This window comes from Procambarus clarkii, chromosome 35 (genome assembly GCF_040958095.1).
Source record: "Procambarus clarkii isolate CNS0578487 chromosome 35, FALCON_Pclarkii_2.0, whole genome shotgun sequence".
Lineage (NCBI taxonomy): Eukaryota > Metazoa > Arthropoda > Malacostraca > Decapoda > Cambaridae > Procambarus > Procambarus clarkii.
Window position 1 is genome coordinate 5,092,309 of NC_091184.1, and position 19,531 is coordinate 5,111,839.

Sequence of the window (19,531 nt, forward strand, 5' to 3'; positions counted from 1 at the left end):
GAGTGTTGCAACACAGCAACAACGTGTTGTGAGTGTTGCAACACAGCAACAACGTAGTGTGAGTGTTGCAACACAGCAACAACGTAGTGTGAGTGTTGCAACACAACAACAACGTAGTGTGAGTGATGCAACACAGCAACAACGTAGTGTGAGTGTTACAACACAGCAACAACGTAGTGTGAGTGTTGTAACACAGCAACAACGTAGTGTGAGTGTTGCAACACAGCAACAACGTAGTGTGAGTGTTGCAACACAGCAACAACGTAGTATGAGTGTTGCAACACAGCAACAACGTAGTGTGAGTGTTGCAACACAACAACAACGTAGTGTGAGTGATGCAACACAGCAACAACGTAGTGTGAGTGTTGCAACACAGCAACAACGTAGTGTGAGTGTTGTAACACAGCAACAACGTAGTGTGAGTGATGCAACACAGCAACAACGTAGTGTGAGTGTTGCAACACAGTAACAACGTAGTGTGAGTGTTGCAACACAGTAACAACGTAGTGTGAGTGTTGCAACACAGTAACAACGTAGTGTGAGTGTTGCAACACAGTAACAACGTAGTGTGAGTGTTGCAACACAGTAACAACGTAGTGTGAGTGTTGCAACACAGTAACAACGTAGTGTGAGTGTTGCAACACAGAAATGACATACTGTGAATATGTCAAGAAAATACCACATTGCGATTGTTATAACGCAGAACAATGTGTTGTGAGTACGGCAACATACTAATAACATGTTATAGGTGTTATAGGTATATGTGCAACGTTACAGCACAGGAATAACGTGTTGTGAGTGGTTCACCAGTCAGGAATACCTTATTGCAACCACATAATTTCCATAATATCAGTGAGTGTTCCAAAATGTTTTTTTCTGTGTTACAACACTCACAACACCTCATTTCTGTGTTACAACACTCACAACTCCTCATTTCTGTGTTACAACACTCACAACTCCTCATTTCTGTGTTACAACACTCACAACTCCTCATTTCTGTGTTACAACACTCACAACTCCTCATTTCTGTGTTACAACACTCACAACTCCTCATTTCTGTGTTACAACACTCACAACTCCTCATTTCTGTGTTACAACACTCACAACTCCTCATTTCTATGTTACAACACTCACAACTCCTCATTTCTGTGTTGCAACACTCACAACTCCTCATTTCTGTGTTGCAACACTCACAACTCCTCATTTCTGTGTTGCAACACTCACAACTCCTCATTTCTGTGTTACAACACTCACAACTCCTCATTTCTGTGTTGCAACACTCACAAAACACCATTCACATATGTTGCAAAACTCACAACATGTCCATATGCATTCGTGTATGCTAAATAAAAGAAAAATCTTAACCTAATGTATTCGTCATATATACTGATGTATACCTGTCTTCTCTAACCTTTCAACTGGGGTTCCTACCTTGCGATCATTACTAAAACAAACATGAACATTTCAAAATCAACTTAAGGTATCATTAATACTTAAGTAATAAACAAGATGAAAGACTGATAATTAGAGTGAGAACAACTAAATGAGCACATGAAGGTACTCATCTGTTTGTGCTTGCGGTAGTGTACAGGTGCCTGAGCCTATTGGGCTCTATCATATCTACACTTGAAACTGTGTATGGAGTTTGCCTCCACCACATTACTTCCTAATACATTCCATTTGTCAACCACTCTGACACTAAATAATCACTACACACAACCGTGGTATGATATGTGATCACGTCTAGGTGAGCACATCTAGGGGATCATCTATGCCTATAAACAGTAAGATTATAGGCATAGTTTATGTGCTCACCTAGATGTCCTCCCCATAGATGTGCTCACCTAGATGTGCTCCCCCTAAATGTGCTCACCTAGATGTGCTCCCCATAGATGTGCTCACCTAGATGTGCTCCCCCTAAATGTGCTCACCTAGATGTGCTCCCCATAGATGTGCTCACCTAGATGTGCTCCCCCTAAATGTGGTCACCTAGATGTGCTCACCTAGATGTGCTCACCTGGATGTGCTCACCTAGATGTGCTCACCTAGATGTGCTCACCTAGATGTGCTCACCTAGATGTGGTCACCTAGATGTGCTCACTTAGATGTGCTCACCTAGATGTGCTCACCTGGATGTGCTCACCTAGATGTGCTCACCTAGATGTGCTCACCTAGATGTGCTCATCTAGATGTGCTCATCTAGATGTGTTCACCTTCATGTGCTCACCTGTAAGACACATGGTGGTGATGTACCATGGGAGAGTGTGCCTGTAAGACACATGGTGGTGATGTACCATGGGAGAGTGTGCCTGTAAGACACATGGTGGTGATGTACCATGGGAGAGTGTGCCTGTAAGACACATGGTGGTGATGTACCATGGGAGAGTGTGCCTGTAAGACACATGGTGGTGATGTACCATGGGAGAGTGGGCCTGTAAGACACATGGTGGTGATGTACCATGGGAGAGTGTGCCTGTAAGACACATGGTGGTGATGTACCATGGGAGAGTGTGCCTGTAAGACACATGGTGGTGATGTACCATGGGAGAGTGTGCCTGTAAGACACATGGTGATGATGTACCATGGAAGAGTGTGCCTGTAAGACACATGGTGGTGATGTACCATGGGAGAGTGTGCCTGTAAGACACATGGTGGTACTCACCTATTTGTGCTTGCGGGGGGTTGAGCTTTGGCTCTTTGGGCCCCTCCTCTCAACTGTCAATCAACTGGTGAATAGATTCCTGAGCCTACTGGGCTCTATCATATCGACATTTAAAACTGTGTATGGTGTCAGCCTCCACCACATCTCTGCCTAATGTATTCCACCTGTTAACTACTCTGACACTGAAAATGTTCTTTCTAATGTCCCTGTGGCTCATTTGGGTTCTCAGTTTCCACCTGTGTCCCCTTGTTCGCGTACCACCAGTGTTGAATAGTTTATTCTTGTCTACCCTGTCAATTCCTCTGAGGATTTTGTAGGTAGTGATTATTTCTCCCCCTCACTATCTGTCTTCCAGTGTTGTAAGGTGCATTTCCCGTAGCCTTTCCTCGTAACTCATGCCTCTTAGTTCTGGGACTAGTCTAGTGGCATACCTCTGAACTTTTTCCAGCTTCGTCTTGTGCTTGACAAGGAACGGGCGCCATGCTGGGGCCGCATACTCCAGGATTGGTCTTACGTATGTGGTATACAAGATTCTGAACGATTCCTTACACAGGTTCCTGAAGGCTGTTCTGATGTTAGCCAGCCTCGCATACGCCGCAGACGTTATTCTTTTTATGTAGGCTTCAGGAGACAGGTTTGGTGTGATATCAGTTACTAGATCTTTCTCTCTCTTTCCTTTTCATTAAGTACCTCATCTCCTATTCTGTATCCTGTGTCTGGCCTCCTGTTTCCATCGCCTAGTTTCATTCCTTTGCATTTACTCGGGTTAAACTTTAGCAGCCATTTGTTGGACCATTTATTAAGTCTGTCTACGTCGTCCTGTAGCCTCTTACTATCATCCTCTGTTTCAATCCTCCTCATAATTTTTGCATCATCAGCAAACATTGAGAGAAACGATTAAATACCCTCTGGGAGATCATTTACATATACATATATCAGAAACAGTATTGGTCCAAGGACTGACCCCTGCGGGACTCTACTTGTGACGTCACGCCAATCCGAGACCTCACCCCTCACAGTGACTCGTTGTCTCATGTTGTTTAGGTACTCTCTTATCCAATGGAGTACCTTCCCTTTCACTCCAGCCTGCATCTCCAGCTTTTTCACTAGCCTCTTGTGTGGTACTGTATCAAAGGCTTTCTGACAATCCAAAAATATGCAGTCTGCCCACCCTTCTCTTTCTTGCCTGATTTTTGTTGCCTGGTCGTAGAATTCAATTAGCCCTGTGAGGCAGGATTTGCCATCCCTGAACCCATGTTGATGCTGTGTTACACGTATGATGCTGCTGTGTTATGTACTGTGGGAGAGTGTGCCTGTAAGACACATTGTTGTGATGTGTCATGAGAGAGTGTGCCTGCATGTAAGCCACATGGTGGTGATGTACCATGGGTGAGTGTGCCTGTAAGACACATAGTGGTGATGTACCATGGGTGAGTGTACCTGTAAGACACATGGTGGTGATGTACCATGGGAGAGTGTGCCTGTAAGACACATGGTGGTGATGTACCATGGGAGAGTGTGCCTGTAAGACACATGGTGGTGATGTACCATGGGAGAGTGTGCCTGTAAGACACATAGTGGCGATGTACCATGGGTGAGTGTACCTGTAAGACACATGGTGGTGATGTACCCTGGGTGAGTGTACCTGTAAGACACATGGTGGTGATGTACCATGGGTGAGTGTACCTGTAAGACACATGGTGGTGATGTACCATGGGTGAGTGTACCTGTAAGACACATGGTGGTGATGTACCATGGGTGAGTGTACCTGTAAGACACATGGTGGTGATGTACCATGGGAGAGTGTGCCTGTAAGACACATGGTGGTGATGTACCATGGGAGAGTGTGCCTGCAAGACACAAGGTGGTGATGTACCATGGGAGAGTGTGCCTGTAAGACACATGGTGGTGATGTACCATGGGAGAGTGTGCCTGTAAGACACATGGTGGTGATGTACCATGGGAGAGTGTGCCTGTAAGACACATGGTGGTGATGTACCATGGGTGAGTGTACCTGTAAGACACATGGTGGTGATGTACCATGGGTGAGTGTGCCTGTAAGACACAAGGTGGTGATGTACCATGGGAGAGTGTGCCTGTAAGACACATGGTGGTGATGTACCATGGGTGAGTGTGCCTGTAAGACACATGGTGGTGATGTACCATGGGAGAGTGTGCCTGTAAGACACAAGGTGGTGATGTACCATGGGAGAGTGTGCCTGTAAGACACATGGAGATGTACCATGGGAGAGTGTGCCTGTAAGACACATGGTGGTGATGTACCATGGGAGAGTGTGCCTGTAAGACACATGGTGGTGATGTACCATGGGAGAGTGTGCCTGTAAGACACAAGGGGGTGATGTACCATGGGAGAGTGTGCCTGTAAGACACATGGTGGTGATGTACCATGGGAGAGTGTGCCTGTAAGACACAAGGTGGTGATGTACCATGGGAGAGTGTGCCTGTAAGACACATGGTGGTGATGTACCATGGGAGAGTGTGCCTGTAAGACACATAGACATTCACCCATAACACTATGCGTGCTATTGACTGTACTATAATGTAAGAATCCTCGTATACAAAAATAATAAATAAAATACAGTAATATATCATAATATGTTACTGTATTATATCATAATTATGTAACATATCATAATTCCTATTGTTTAGCTTTCTAAGTTTTCTCAAGCATTACATGGGTTACAGTGTGCAGGTGTTTAACATTTGGGCCATTACAGGGGTTAAAGTGTGCATGTGTTTAACATTAGGGCTATTACAGGGGTTACAGTGTACAAGTGTTTAATATTAGGGCCATTACAGGGGGTTACTGTGTGCTACAGGCTACAGGGGGTTACTGTGTGCATGTGTTTAATATTAGGGGGGGCAGGGGCCATACAGGTTTCACATACAGCTGTAATTAGGTCAGTTTCAGTCTCATCTGACGTGCACCTCGCAGTGTTCTACAATGTTAAAGATTTTTCTTTTAAACCATTTCATATATTATTGGGCCCCAGAGACATCATCTATAACTTTTGTTACTCCTCTGCATGAACCTTTTTTTCTAATTTCACCTAAAAAATCATAAAATTTTTTCCTTGAAAGATTATCGACAACTTTTGATCTCACAATATTATCTTTCTCTTTCTTAATCCACTTTCTTGATGATATTGAGCCCTGGTGCCACACCTGAGCTGGGGCCACCATCTCTGGGGCCCCCTGCATCTTTACGTAGGTTATGCCAAAAGGTTTAAGGCCTGCTGCCTCTTTCCGTAGGTCATGCCAAAACGTCTGCAGTACCATGCATCTTTTTGTGGGTTAGACCAAAATGTCTGCAGTACCATGCATCTTTCCATAGGTTATGCCAAATGGTCTGTAGCACCCTGAAACTTTCTATAGAGTTTTCCAAAAGATCTGGAGCACCCTGCATCTTTCTGTAGGTTATGCCAAAAGGTAGTTCTATTTTGAATTTCCCCTAACATGATTATTCCAACCTGGCATACTACTTCTTTTATTGGTTATAAGATAAATACTGTCTTCCCCTGCCCTATCTAGCACTGAAACGACTGATGTGAAAAAGTCCTTGAGATTGTTCTGATGCAAATTGCACTGAATAATATTGCAAGCAATTGCATCACTTATGATTTGAGTATTGGTTAAGCAGGCATTTAAACTTATCCAGGTCAGCAAGAGTGGCCTTCCTACGTTTAGGTGTGTTCTAGGGAGGTTTATGTTATCTTTGGCAGCAGCAACTTGTGAGTGAGGTATATTGGAGGTGGCCATGGCAGGATGATACCAGGACAGGTTGTCATCACTGACAGCCTTATACTTAAAGGTGTGACCAGTTATATCATCAATAAGAAAATGATCAATATGAGACCTTCCATTCCTATCTCATGACATAAAGCTATAGTAATAGTAAATAAATCATTAATAGCAGGATAATGAAAATTTTCAGCATCCATAAATTCATTAAACAAATTTAAGTATACATCTTAGCAGGTAAAATTAGTGTTAAAAATCACCTACCACCCATGAGTTCAGCATTATGATACAAATTAGTCAATTGATATATTTCTGATCATACATTTCCATACTCATCTGCACAGTTGATATTGCTTGTGGAAACCATGCATATACACACACACATAATCAAATACGCCTGAGCACCTTTCAGGCCCCTGAGCAAAGGGGCCTGACATCCGAGTGGACAGCACATCGGATTCGTAGTCCTGAGGTTCCGGGTTCAATCCTTGGTGGAGACGAAAACAAATGGGCAGAGTTTCTTTCATCCTGATGAGTCTGTTCACCTAGCAGTAAATATGTACCTGAGAGATAGACAGCTGCTACAGGCTGCTTCCTTGTGATTGTGTAACAAAAAGGAGGCCTGGTCGAGGACCGGGCCATGGGGGACGATAAGCCCCGAAATCATCTCCAGATGATTTCATCTCATCATCATTTCACGAAATCATCTCCAGATAACTATAGGACACAAGTATAGCAGGAGTGAGCCCTGATACAATATTGACAACCTCAACTTTACATTGCATATGGTTATGCCCAGGATAGCAGCAGCACCATAGGGTCTTCCAGGACCTGACCAGTCAATAGACATGTCAATACTGGCAGTGGAAAAAGAACTATCAATAAATTTGAAGTGGTTTTGATATTCATAAGATGTAAGCCAGTGTTCTTGCAAAACAAGAATATTTTGCACATACCAAAATGCTTTTAACGTTCATATATTCAGGGTTTGTTATTTCTCTAATTACCTTAATAACCGGGAATTATAACTTTACAAATACTGAAGCATTGTCATGGGGGTAAATAAACCATATTACGTGAAGATCATTTATGTGCTAATTAAAACAACACTTATAGTAAGAGGACAGTAAATTGGAATGTTGAGACAATTGTCAAGTAATAATAATATAATAATTAACAGGTTTTAAGAGCCATCTATTGCACATTATTCTATCTATAAATAATTTGAATTAATAATAGAGCCTAAATATATAATAATTAAACATCATTCACATCCATCAAGACAAGAAATTAAACGACCAATCAAAACCATATAGGTTACTCCTACACCTCATAATACAGGTTATCTTGAGGTTATCTTGAGATGATTTCGGGGCTTTTTAGTGTCCCCGTGGCCCGGTCCTCGACCAGGCCTCCACCCCCAGGAAGCAGCCCGTGACAGCTGACTAACACCCAGGTACCTATTTTACTGCTAGGTAACAGGAGCATAGGGTGAAAGAAACTCTGCCCATTGTTTCTCGCCGGCGCCTGGGATCGAACCCAGGACCACAGGATCACAAGTCCAGCGTGCTGTCCGCTCGGCCGACCGGCTCCCTAATAATGATCATAGGTCAATAATGATCATAAATATACTTATCAATTAAACAATATTCAAACTACGGACTTTATATCAAATTTTGTAAATCACTAATTTAAAAGCAGACATCCTTTTATATTAATAAATTGTCAGATTAAGGCATCTGTAAACAAATGAAATAAATATTAGTAATTAAGCCTTCGATGAAATACTCCGCATTATAATACAAATTCTGGAGTCACTCATATATATGCAAAGTTTTGGTTTATAAAATACCAGATATAAGATAATACAAATATCAGAATCAGGCTAATATTATTGCCAGATTCATATACAGTACTGTATATATATATATATATATATATATATATATATATATATATATATATATATATATATATATATATATATATATATATATATATATATATATATATATATATATGTGTGTGTGTGTGTGTGTGGAAAAACCACAAAGAAATGGGAAAGAGAGATGAACTTTCGGCCTGCTAAAGCCGTTGTCAACACCAGACTGACTAGAGAGAGAGAGGATACAGGCCAACCCAGGAACCTGACCAACCCATCTCTAGGGAAAGAATTACCAGAAACAGGAATAGCTTAGCTTAGAATGATCAAAGAGGATTAAGCAGTCAGAGAATAAGGATGAAGATTAAAGAAAAGCCTCATGAACACACAATAAATGAATAAAAAATTGTAATGAGACATTGTAAGCCTCCCATTCAGAGTTTTTTCTTAAACTGTTGTGTAATATTGTAACTTAAAACTGGGTCAAGTTTGTACATACCAGTACTAACATTGAGAAGATTTGGACATTGACTAATTAGGGAAGACTCAATTAAATTCCGTTCCACAAAGCCATTGCAATTGGCAATGCTTTTCGCCCCATCCCAATTAATAGTGTGATCACACAAACTTGTATGTAGATACAAAGCATTAGACGTTTGGGTAGTTCTTATACTATAAGCATGTTGGGACATACGTAATTGTAAGGATTTTCCTGTTTGTCCAAGGTACACAGACTCACAATCATTGCAGGGAATCGAATACACACAACCTGCCTGTATCCTCTCTCTCTTTCTCTAGTCAGTCTGGTGTTGACAATGGCTTTAACAGGCCGAAACGTTCATCTCTTTTCCCCATTTCTTTGTGGTTTTTCCGCATACAAATGATCAGTGTTTAGTGATCGTCAATTGCATATATATATATATATATATATATATATATATATATATATATATATATATATATATATATATATATATATATATATATATATATATATATATATATATATATATATCGAATTGCTAGATCCGTATAAATATAAAACTGCCCGATTCAAGATAATGTAATTAACATATTTATGCTATTTTCATATATATGAGTTTTATAATTGCCAGTCTCAGGATAATATAACTGCCAGATTCAGGTTAATATAATTGACAGTCAGGCTTTGATACTGTAAGCCATACCTACCTCTTTCTTAAACTTAATCATTACAGAATCTGAGGCCTTCCTGATAACTATATTCTATCATATCTTAATGATAGACACCAATATGTAGCCATTAATGACATAACCCCCCCCCCACATCTCTACTGTAACCGTAGGAGTGCCACAGGGCAGCATCTTAGAACCTCTCCTATTGCTTATATACATCAATGATTTACCAAATGTCTCTAACATCCTTAAACCAATACTATTTGCTGGCGATACTGCCTTCATCTATTCAAACTCTAATGCATCACACAATAAGTAATATTGTAAATAACAAATTGGAACAAACTGGATGTGGTTGGATGTCAATAAACAAACTAAATATAGAGAAGACCTATTACATTGTATTTGGAAGTAAATTATCAAATGAAATTCACCTTCAAATAGATAATGTCAACATTACCATTAAGAATGATGAAAAAGTTCCTTGGCTTATTTATACATAAACAAGAGACTAAATTTGAACACTCACATACAGTACACAGGCAAAGTCTCAAACTGTTGGTATATTCTCAAAAATCACATATTATATTCCCCACTCTTCTGTCCTTTCACTATACTATTCCCTAAGCTATCCCTATTTAACAGAATGATAATGCTAAAGATGATAATGTTTTTTGAGAAACATACATAGAAAATGGGTTACAAGCACAATGTTGGATTTCTAGATAAAGCAAGAATACACTATGCCTAAAGCCACTAATATGCACAATGTTTCAGGCATGCTGTGGATAAACACTTAAAACTAATTGTTAAAAGTAATTGAGATGAAAAGCGAAAGTTGAACAAAAGTAGAAAAAAATAAAAAGAATGACAATAATTACATGTTGAGCGGAACAGCAAAACTGCAACAGAACAGCCGATGGTAATTTTAACTATATAAACAGTATTTTTTTTACTTGGCATATAGCAGTATTACAAGTTCAGTCATTATTCATTATTGTTTAATAATAGGAAGACATAGGTTGACTATCAGTAAGTAAGGTAGGTTACATGGCATTTATTAGGTAGTACAGTACTTAGTTTCTCTCTTAAACTGGTTGAGAGAGGGACAGTCTTTGATGTTATTGGGAAGAACATTTTACATTTTTGGACTCTTGATTTGTGGAATATTTCCACTTTGGCTAAGTCGCACTCTTGGAATATCAAATAAATATTTGTTTCTAGTGAGGATTTCAAAGATTCTGCTACAGCCCCCTATCATGTATTTAAGAACAGGTTTAGCATTGCAATTCAGTGTTTCATATTATATTATTATTATTATATATATACAGTACAACCTCGATTCAACGTACCCCGATTCAACGAATCTCCGGCTAGTTCGCACACTTTTCAGGCCGGATTTACTCACCCGGTTCGACGAACAATGGTTCGCCGAAGCGGGGGGGGGGGGGATGTTCAGATTTGCTTACAACGCCGAGACCGAGTTCACAGACTGGTGGAAAACTTTCCCATTCTATCACAGATTACAATTAATAATTCCTTCATATGACAAGTGAACCACACAAGTGGACCACACAAGTGGACCACACAAGTGGACCACAAGCGGTCCACAAGCTTACGATGTTGGGACAGAGTGGTGGAAAATTGTCTCATTCTATCACAGATTACAATTAATAATTCCTTCATAAGACAAGTTGGATCACACAAGTGGACCACACAAGTGAATCATATGAACCAAACACCAGCCAGAATGGTCCACAAGAAGTGGCGTATATTAACCAAACACCAGCCAGAGTCGTCCACACATGTGAACGACCGAGTTTCAATGATTTTCATTCACCAATTTGTGGCACACGTATCTTTGTAAAATAATTTAAAGGCTGAAGCGTGAATAGCTAGCTAATGTGTTGAAATCTTCTTATATACATTTTCTGTGATGAAACAAGATGAGTGAGGGTAGACAGATAAGGGAATACTGTACAGTAAACCTCACTTTACAGTGAGGTTTCACTCACTTTCGTCTGTGTTGTCATAGTTCAGTGACCCATGACTTTGAACGTTTCATATTAATAAATCATTTCTAAAACTAGTGTTTTAATAACTCTTTATTATCCTAATTAAACTAAACTAAATAAAAACAAAAATATACTGTAATATGATAGATATCTGCTATTTGAGAAATTATTCACATTATTGGCAGCACAACTCCAGCATAAGTGGACGGGTCTAATCCCTGTCTACACAACACCAAGCTTGTTTTGTTCAATTTCGTCGCCACAGTTCAGTGATCTACGGCTTCGAAATAATAAAATAAATAAATCAGTTCCAAAGTAAGTATTTTTTATAGCTCCTATTACCGTAATAATGTTGCTAAACTAAATATGTGACAGAAAAATATCAAATTTGATGTAAATCGAATATTTGAGGGAAATTTATGTTACTGGAAATCGAACACAACACCAGGCATGTTTTGTTCGATTTCGTCGCCACAGTTCAGTGACCTACGGCTTCAAAATACAATAATAAAATTAATAAATCGGGGTCCAAAATAAGTATTTTTTATAGCTCCTATTATCGTAATAATGTTACTAAACTAAATATACAACCCAAAAATATATAATTTGATGTAAATCGAATATTTAATAAAAATTTATGTTACTGGATCTGGCTTAAACACCAGCCTACTGAAGGGTGTACGTACAGACTTAGTCTGCGTTCGTACAGTATGCACCCAGTGCCCTTAGCTTTGTCTGCGATTGACGTACAGTATTTATACACCGGTGGAAGAATAATTGTGGAATTGATCATTTTTTTACTACAGCTCTTTGGTTATAAAACAAAATGTCTCAGGGGCTTACTAATAGTGCCTTATTAATGCCAAAAATGAAGCAATATTATGCAAGAACTAGTAGCAGAAAATCAACCAGCACGAGCACAGCCGTACCCAGGACGCGAACAGCCGTACCAAGCACAAGAACAGCCGTACCAAGCACAAGAACAGCCGTACCAAGCACAAGAACAGCCGTACCCAGCACGAGAACAGCCATTCCCAGCACGAGAACAGCCGTACCCAGCATTAGAACAGCCATACCAAGTACGAGAACAGGCGTACCCAGCACGAGAACAGCCGAACCCAGCACGAGAACAGTCGTACCCAGCATGAGAACAGACGTACCCAGCATGAGCACAGTTGTATCCAGCACTGGTACAACAGCAGCCAGCACCAGTTCAGAAGCAGCTGAACCCACAGCAGCAGTGAGCACCAGCAAAGCTGATGCAAACCTCTAAAAACATCGTGTGCGGCGTGAACAGTTAGAACAAGCGTTAAATTTAAGTGTGTACAGTGTTAAAATTAAAGTTGCAGTAATTTTTGTGTACTATAGTGTTCATAAACTGTATTGTAGTACTCAACATAGAGCAGAACTACTTTTAATCAACACAGTGCTAACAGCATAATGCACTGCAGTACGTATTTACTGTAGAGCATTCACAACTTCACGAAACTTCAAGATGGACATAACTCCAACAATAAGGTAAATTTATGAATTACAGTATTTTTTTAGTAGAGAAATAATATATAGGTACAGAATGTAATATGATAATGCATTTTTATTGTGTACAAGAAAAAAAAGACACTGACACAAATGCCTCCTGAAGGTCACCTCTTGCAACGAATCCAACGAACTAGGGTTGGTCCCATATAGTATGTTGAATCGAGGTTGTACTGAATATATATATATATATATATATATATATATATATATATATATATATATATATATATATATATATATATATATATATATATATATATATATTATTAAATATGACCGAAAAAGTAAGATTAATAATTCTAACACGAATTTTCTCAATCTTTCGTACATTTCTTTTCACTGTTGGAGGTAAATCAAAAATCAATTCTCCAAAATTAATTTTTATTTCTAGTCTGACGCGACACGAGCGCGTTTCGTAAAACTTATTACATTTTCAAAGACTTTAGTTTACAAATACACAACTGAATAGAACTTACGCATCTCCGATTTTATATCTACATTTGAGTGAGGTGGAAGGGGTGATGTGGCGTTAATCAACACAAGACAGAACAAGGGGTGGCATTAATAGGGTATTAATTTCATCAACACAAGACAGAACAAGAGGTGACATTAATAGGGTATTAATTTCATCAACACAAGACAGAACACGAAACTATGGGTATTGAATAGAAGTGTTTGTAGAAAGCCTATTGGTCCATATTTCTTGATGCTTGCCAATATGGCTTCAGGCCCAAAAACAGCACTAACGATGCACTTATTAGTATGCTTAACTCGATTCATACAGCTCTTGATAAAAATGAGTTCCCTGTTGGGTTATTTGTGGACCTGCGTAAAGCTTTCGATACTGTCAACCACCAAAACCTTCTTCTTAAATTACATCATTATGGTGTCAGAGGACACTCCCTACAATACCTCAAATCCTACCTTACTGACAGGCTCCAATGTGTTTCTGTGAATAATACAATTTCTCCCACCCTACCCATCAACATTGGTGTTCCCCAGGGCAGCATACTTGGCCCTCTCCTCTTTCTCATCTACATTAATGACCTTCCAAATGCCTCCCAACACCTCAAACCAATCCTATTTGCTGACGACACAACCTTCATTTACTCCAGTCCTGATCCCCTTGCTCTAAATGCCACAGTAAATACTGAGCTAAATAAAGTCCATCTGTGGCTAACTGCCAACAAACTCACCCTTAACATTGACAAAACTTTCTATATTCTGTTTGGCAATAAATCCTCTAATCAAATAAATCTCAAAATAAACAATACCCAAATTTGTAACAAATTAGATGGCAAATTCCTTGGCATTCTCATTGACCACAAGCTGAATTTCCAGGGACACATTCTAAACATATCAAAAAAAGTTTCAAAAACTGTGGGCATTCTTTCTAAGATCAGATATTATGTACCACGCCCTGCCCTGGTGACTCTCTATTACTCCCTTATCTATCCATATCTCAACTATGGTATTTGTGCTTGGGGCTCTACTACCCAAAATCACTTACGTCCTCTAATTACTCAACACAAAGCTGCTATTAGGACAATATCCAATTCTGGCCCCAGACATCACTCGGTACCCCTATTCAAATCCCTGAATATGTTAGACATTAAGTCACTGCACATTCTCTCATGTGTACTATACATATACAAAACGCTAAATTGTAATGCCAATCCTGAACTCAAAAGCTTCATAGAAGGTTGTAACAGAACCCATGAGCACCACACCAGAAATAAATACAGTTTTGATTTTCCTAGAGTACGACTTAATCAAACCAGAAATGCTCTACAAATCAAGGGGCCCAGGATGTGGAATGACCTTCCCAACCATGTTAAAGACAGTACCTCTCTCAACCAGTTTAAGTTAAAAACGAAGCTATACCTAATAAATTCCCTGTAACCTACCTTACCTCTCTATTGTCAACCCATGTATGTTTTTTTTTTTTTTTTTTTTTTACAAATCAACGCTGTTTTAATGTAATTTTCTGTAATAATTTGTAATTGTATTTGTGCTGTTTTTTCAACAATGTTCCCCCCTCTTTTACCTCTATTTTTATTTGTACTCAACGCATTTTTTTCTTTTTACCCATTAGTTTTAAGCTTTAGTCAGTAGTGTTTTTTCCTGCCCGAAACGCTTTGCGTAATAGTGGCTTTAGGCATTGTATGTACTAGCTCTTATCTATAAAGCCAACAAACTTTGTAAAATCTCTTTATGTATGTACCTTTGCCTAAATAAAAATTATTATTATTATTATTATTATTATTATTATTATTATTATTATTATGCTTCTATATTGGAGCGGAGTCTTGAGGTGGGTAGAATATAGTTGTGCAATAATTGGCTGTTGATTGCTGGTGTTGACTTCTTGATGTGTAGTGCCTCGCAAACGTCAAGCCGCCTGCTATCGCTGTATCTATCGATGATTTCTGTGTTGTTTACTAGGATTTCTCTGGCGATGGTTTGGTTGTGGGAAGAGATTATATGTTCCTTAATGGAGCCCTGTTGCTTATGCATCGTTAAACGCCTAGAAAGAGATGTTGTTGTCTTGCCTATATACTGGTTTTTTTGGAGCTTACAGTCCCCAAGAGGGCATTTGAAGGCATAGACGACGTTAGTCTCTTTTAAAGCGTTCTGTTTTGTGTCTGGAGAGTTTCTCATGAGTAGGCTGGCCGTTTTTCTGGTTTTATAGTAAATCGTCAGTTGTATCCTCTGATTTTGGTCTGTAGGGATAACGTTTCTATTAAAAATATCTTTCAGGACCCTTTCCTCCGTTTTATGAGCTGTGGAAAAGAAGTTCCTGTAAAATAGTCTAATAGGGGGTATAGGTGTTGTGTTAGTTGTCTCTTCAGAGTTTGCATGGCTTTTCACTTTCCTTCTTATGATGTCTTCCACGAAACCATTGGAGAAGCCGTTGTTGACTAGGACCTGCCTTACCCTACAGAGTTCTTCGTCGACTTGCTTCCATTCTGAGCTGTGGCTGAGAGCACGGTCGACATATGCGTTAACAACACTCCTCTTGTACCTGTCTGGGCAGTCACTGTTGGCACTTAGGCACATCCCTATGTTCGTTTCCTTAGTGTAGACTGCAGTGTGGAAACCTCCGCTCTTTTCCATGACTGTTACATCTAGAAAGGGCAGCTTCCCATCCTTTTCCATCTCGTAAGTGAAACGCAGCACGGAACTCTGCTCAAATGCCTCCTTCAGCTCCTGCAGATGTCTGACATCAGGTACCTGTGTAAAAATGTCGTCAACATACCTGCAGTATATGGCCGGTTTCAAGTTCATGTCGACTAAGACTTTTTGCTCGATGGTACCCATGTAGAAGTTTGCAAACAGGACACCTACGGGAGAACCCATGGCGACCCCATCTACTTGCTTATACATGTGCCCATCCGGGCTCAAGAAGGGTGCCTCTTTAGTACAAGCTTGGAGTAGTTTCCTCAGAATATTTTCTGGTATGTCAAGAGGAGTACAGGCTGGATCACGATACACTCTGTCGGCTATCATTCCGATTGTCTCGTCCACAGGTACGTTGGTAAACAGCGATTCTACGTCCAACGAGGCTCTTATCCCTGTGGCCCGTGTGCCCCGCAGTAAGTCAACAAATTCCCAGCCTACTCATGAGAAACTCTCCAGACACAAAACAGAACGCTTTAAAAGAGACTAACGTCGTCTATGCCTTCAAATGCCCTCTTGGGGACTGTAAGCTCCAAAAAAACCAGTATATAGGCAAGACAACAACATCTCTTTCTAGGCGTTTAACGATGCATAAGCAACAGGGCTCCATTAAGGAACATATAATCTCTTCCCACAACCAAACCATCGCCAGAGAAATCCTAGTAAACAACACAGAAATCATCGATAGATACAGCGATAGCAGGCGGCTTGACGTTTGCGAGGCACTACACATCAAGAAGTCAACACCAGCAATCAACAGCCAATTATTGCACAACTATATTCTACCCACCTCAAGACTCTGCTCCAATATAGAAGCATCAAGAAATATGGACCAATAGGCTTTCTACAAACACTTCTATTCAATACCCATTGTTTCGTGTTCTGTCTTGTGTTGATGAAATTATTACCCTATTAATGTCACCTCTTGTTCTGTCTTGTGTTGATGAAATTAATACCCTATTAATGCCACCCCTTGTTCTGTCTTGTGTTGATTAATGCCACATCACCCCTTCCACCTCACTCAAATGTAGATATAAAATCGGAGATGCGTAAGTTCTATTCAGTTGTGTATTTGTAAACTAAAGTCTTTGAAAATGTAATAAGTTTTACGAAACGCGCTCATGTCGCGTCAGACTAGAAATAAAAATTAATTTTGGAGAATTGATTTTTGATTTACCTCCAACAGTGAAAAGAAATATACGAAAGATTGAGAAAATTCGTGTTAGAATTATTAATCTTACTTTTTCGGTCATATTTAATAATATATGTCTACAGGAAAGACTGCTACCAAAATATACTAATATATATATATGTCGTACCTAGTAGCCAGAACGCACTTCTCAGCTTACTATGCAAGGCCCGATTTGCCTAATAAGCCAAGTTTTCCTGAATTAATATATTTTCTCTATTTTTTTTCTTATGAAATGATAAAGCTACCCATTTCCTTATGTATGAGGTCAATTTTATTTTATTGGAGTTAAAATTAACGTAGATATATGACCGAACCTAACCAACCCTACCTAACCTAACCTATCTCTATAGGTTAGGTTGGGTTAGGTAGCCAAAAAAGTTAGGTTAGGTTAGGTTAGGTAGGTTAGGCAGTCGAAAAATAATTAATTCATGAAAACTTGGCTTATTAGGCAAATCGGGCCTTGCATAGTAGGCTGAGAAGTGAGTTCTGGCTACTAGGTACGACATATATATATATATATATATATATATATATATATATATATATATATATATATATATATATATATATATATATATATATATATATATATATATATATGCGGAAAATCCACAGAGAAATATGAAATGAGGTGAACGTTTCGGCTTTGTTAAAGCCTTTGTCAACACCAGACTGACCAGTGTTGACAAAGGCTTTAACAAAGCCGAAACGTTCACCTCATTTCATATTTCTCTGTGGATTTTCCGCATAAAATGATCAGTGTTTTGTGATCGTCAATTGCATATATATATGTCGTACCTAGTAGCCAGAACTCACTTCTGAGCCTACTATGCAAGGCCCGATTTGCCTAATAAGCCAAGTTTTCATGAATTAATTGCTTTTCGACTACCTAACCTACCTAACCTAACCTAACCTAACTTTTTCGGCTACCTAACCGAACCTAACCTATAGAGATAGGTTAGGTTAGGTTAGGTAGGGTTGGTTAGGTTTGGTCATATTTCTACGTTAATTTTAACTCCAATTAAAAAAAATTGACCTCTTACATAATGAAATGGGTTGCTTTATCATTTCATAAGAAAGAAATTAGAGAAAATATATTAATTCATGAAAACTTGGCTTATTAGGCAAATCGGGCCTTGCATTGTAGGCTGAAAAGTGAGTTCTGGCTACTAGGTACGACATATATATATATATATATATATATATATATATATATATATATATATATATATATATATATATATATATATATATGTCGTACCTAGTAGCCAGAACGCACTTCTCAGCCTACTATGCAAGGCCCGATTTGCCTAATAAGCCAAGTTTTCATGAATTAATTGTTTTTCGACTACCTTACACACATATATATATATATATATATATATATATATATATATATATATATATATATATATATATATATGATATTAAGTCTAAGTCTATTAATATCATATATATATATATATATATATATATATATATATATATATATATATATATATATATATATATGATATTAGATATTAAGTCTAAGTCACTTCACACCCTATCAAGTGCACTATATATATATATATAACATATATATATATATATATATATATATATATATATATATATATATATAAATATATATATATATATATATATATATATATAGTGCACTTGATAGGGTGTGAAGTGACTTAGACTTAATATCTAAAATATTCAATGATTTAGATTTAAGAAAGGGGGGGGGCAGAATGCTGTCTGTGGCTTCAGTTTGTTATTGTTCTAAAAGATGATTTGTCTTGAGTAATTAGAGATCATAGATAATTTAGGGAGAACCCCAGGCAATGATACCAAAATTGTGATAAGGACAGACGAGAGGCCAGTAAAGCTTATCCAAGGTAGAGGGTGACGTACATAATATCTGATTTAGAAAAGAATGCCAGGTGATTTTAAAATATTTTTTCCCTATAATTTGTATGTGACACTGGAAATTCAGCTTTTTATCAATGAGAACATCATGGAATTTACCATCTACTTTATTACCAATCTGGATATTGCCAATTCTTAGGATTGGAGAAATTGAGGGTTGTGTAAACAGCAAATAAAACTGGCTTGAGGTATTGAGAGGTATTCGGAATGTCATTAATGTAGATGAG